Source organism: Benincasa hispida, chromosome 12, assembly GCF_027475165.1.
Source record: "Benincasa hispida cultivar pf3 chromosome 12, pf3_genome.v1.1, whole genome shotgun sequence".
Taxonomy (NCBI): Eukaryota; Viridiplantae; Streptophyta; class Magnoliopsida; order Cucurbitales; family Cucurbitaceae; genus Benincasa; species Benincasa hispida.
Genome location: NC_143489.1, coordinates 5,088,937 through 5,091,856, shown reverse-complemented (window position 1 = coordinate 5,091,856; position 2,920 = coordinate 5,088,937). Strand labels below are relative to the sequence as shown.

General features: G+C 40.5%; 1 non-coding gene across 1 annotated transcript; it reads left to right on the top strand.

The window, feature by feature from the left end:
- Positions 1-388: 388 nt before the first annotated feature.
- LOC120068608 (small nucleolar RNA R71) lies at positions 389-495 on the top strand. The gene has a single exon (XR_005479246.1). It is a non-coding gene; the product is annotated as a small nucleolar RNA R71 (small nucleolar RNA).
- Positions 496-2,920: the final 2,425 nt, after the last annotated feature.

Sequence of the window (2,920 nt, the reverse complement as noted above, 5' to 3'; positions counted from 1 at the left end):
GTATATAGATTGTGGATTTTGCTGACAATCTTCCATCACATGCCCATCACCGTAAGTCGCACACCTTGCAGTGTTTTGACTGATTGCGTTGATTTGCCCAGTTTGTAGTGTTAGGCTACTAATCGTAATTCCTTGGATTAAATTCATCATTACAGTTATTTGGTTCTGTAATGAAGCAATCGCACCATTATTTTCATAAGAGTCTTTGAGTCTCAATCTCTGGTCACTCTCTTTCCAATCTTCATGATTCTTAGAGATGCGATCCAGGATATTCTTTGCCTCGTCTTATGTTTTATCAAGCAGACCACCAACGGCTGCCGCATTGGATGCGGTCTGCAAAGCGGGAATTAAACCATGATAGAAAATCTCCATTTGAAGGAAGTTTGGTAACCCATTATGTGGACAATCCCAGACCAACCTCTTAAACCTCGCCCAAGCATCGCTGAGCGATTCATCCATATCTTGTTCAAAATTTGTAATCAGTTTCCTTCGTCTTGCGTTTTCGGTAGGTGGAAAATACTCTTCATAAATTTCTCCACTACCTGCTCCCAAGAAGTGATCTCTCCCAGTTCGAGAGAATGTGCCTATTTCCTAGACTGATCACAGAGAGAAAATGGGAATAACATTAGTCGAACTTCTTCAGTAGAGATGTTCGGGAACACAAACGTATTGCAGATTTCAATAAAACTTTGGAGATAGGCGTGCAGGTCCTCGCCACATCTTCCTCCGAGTTGATCTACAATCTGAATCATCTGCAGCATCACCGGTTTCATTTCGAATCTACTTCCGTCAAGGGCAGCCCTCATGATTCCCAGAGAGAAATCATAGAGGTTTGGCGATGCATAGACCTTAATAGGCCTATTGCGATCATTTGCCAATAGAATTGGATTCACCATGACATTGTTATCATTTAGTGCTCCATCTCCAGGCTGCTCCGCCATCTCTTCTTTGTCTGATTGTGGTTGTTGTTGGCAGTCTCTCAATCTTCATCTAAAAGTCCTCTCAATCTCGGGGTCGTAATTCGCCAGAGATTGAGAGTTCTGTAAAGAAATCAAAAAATTACCGTTAGCAAACTATCTTGTCGAAGTCCCTAGCAACGGCGCTAAAAACTTGATGCTTGGTTTTATGAAGTGGAAATATGGATGCTATTCATTGATGGAATTGAATTGTTCACTCAAGTTTCTCCAGCGTAATCCAAGTGTAAATTCCTCTGAGTTTCCTGGTAAGTCCAGGGTCGAACACAGGGACTTGTGAAAACAGTTTGTGTTGGTAATTTTTATGAAGAACTTTACGGTAATCGGATAATTAAATAAAGTGTTGGGTTTGTTGTTTGTGTTGATGAAAAATAAATAAATGTGGCGAAGTTGAGAAAAGGCAGTTGCGTTGATAGATGCAATGAGTAAGTGATGAACGAGTTGAGAAGATCTTTAGCTAGCGTTACTTGGGAATGCGTCAGACTATGCGATCATGGTACAACCATGCACAGAAAGTCATTTTCCAATGTAAATGTGATGCTCCTAAATCTAGGACGCATGTGTTGAATGCAAATTGTCCATAGAGTTCATCCCTAAGTCTCCACTCTTGTCCTATGCGATGATGCAAAATGCATAAAAGCAAGGTGAACGCATACAATCATATCCTATCTCTAAGATTCATGCGATGCGTTGATAACAAATAGTGCTCATTCCTAAGTGTCTATCTCTTGTTTATGCATTCTAATCTAGCTCTTACGAGTCTAGATTCTAACCTAACCTTCCCAAGTCTAGATCCTGTCTTTATACTACCCTCCTGAGTATCTCTAATGGACAAATGAAGCATACATAAATAAGATAATTGCAAAGAATGAAGATTCCCTAGTTGTGCTAGCTAAATGCTTCTCAACCCATTCAACCGATTTAGCTACTCATGCGTGAATAACGGAGAGTGAACAAGTATAGAGAAGGAAATTGCATTTTTATAAATGAGTTAAGTACAAAATGATAATGGAAGTTAAAGGTAGAGAGCCTGGTAGCAATTCCTTATTGACCGAGGCTTTTACACTGAAATTTCTTTTCTGTTCTAAAGATCTTCCCACTTCCGCAAGCGTCAGCCCTCTCTCTGTCCTTGAAGCTTCTGGTGCTCTCCCAAACTTATTGGAACGATCTGCCGGCACAACTTCTTCCCTCTCTCTGTCCTTGAAGCTTCTGGCACTCTTCTAGACGTGTGAACTGAAGTATGAAATTTCTAACTGCTGAATTCGTGAACTGATCAACCCCTTCTCTGAAGAATGCCCTTGGTATTTATAGAGCATCCATGGTGAAAGGCGGCTTTTCTCTCCTGGTTGTACAGATGGGACAACTTTAATTCCTGACTGATGTGCTGAATAATTGTCACTGATAAAGCTGAATGTACTTTGTGATCGTTATCGGCTATCAACTTAATTTGGATTTGACTGTCATCAGCTTTCTGTCTCATCGCTCTTAATTATCCTTTCACCCAGATGTGCCCACCATGTTGCACTGACCAAGTTGTGGCGATCCTTCTCGGGCGAATGTTTGCGACCACGATCAATGCAAAGCCTTGCAGTGAAATTGCGCTCGACCAATGAATTCCTATGATCGCAATCTTTGAACACATACGACCGCAACTGTTCTAATGCGTTGAACGCATGTGACCGCAATATTACGAAATGGATGCTTAATGGACACAAAGTAACATATTTCATCAACGCAATCCAACATTGTTTAAGAACTTAGCACTATGATAACGTGCATTTCTACCCGTTATCAATACGAGTACGTTTATCTTATGCAACGAAAGTCTAAATCCTTTGAAAAGTTATTAGAGTTTAAGGCTGAAGATGAAAACACATTGAATAGACAGATTAAAACACTTCAATCGGATCGAGATGGAGAGTTTTTGGACTCGGCATTCCATAATT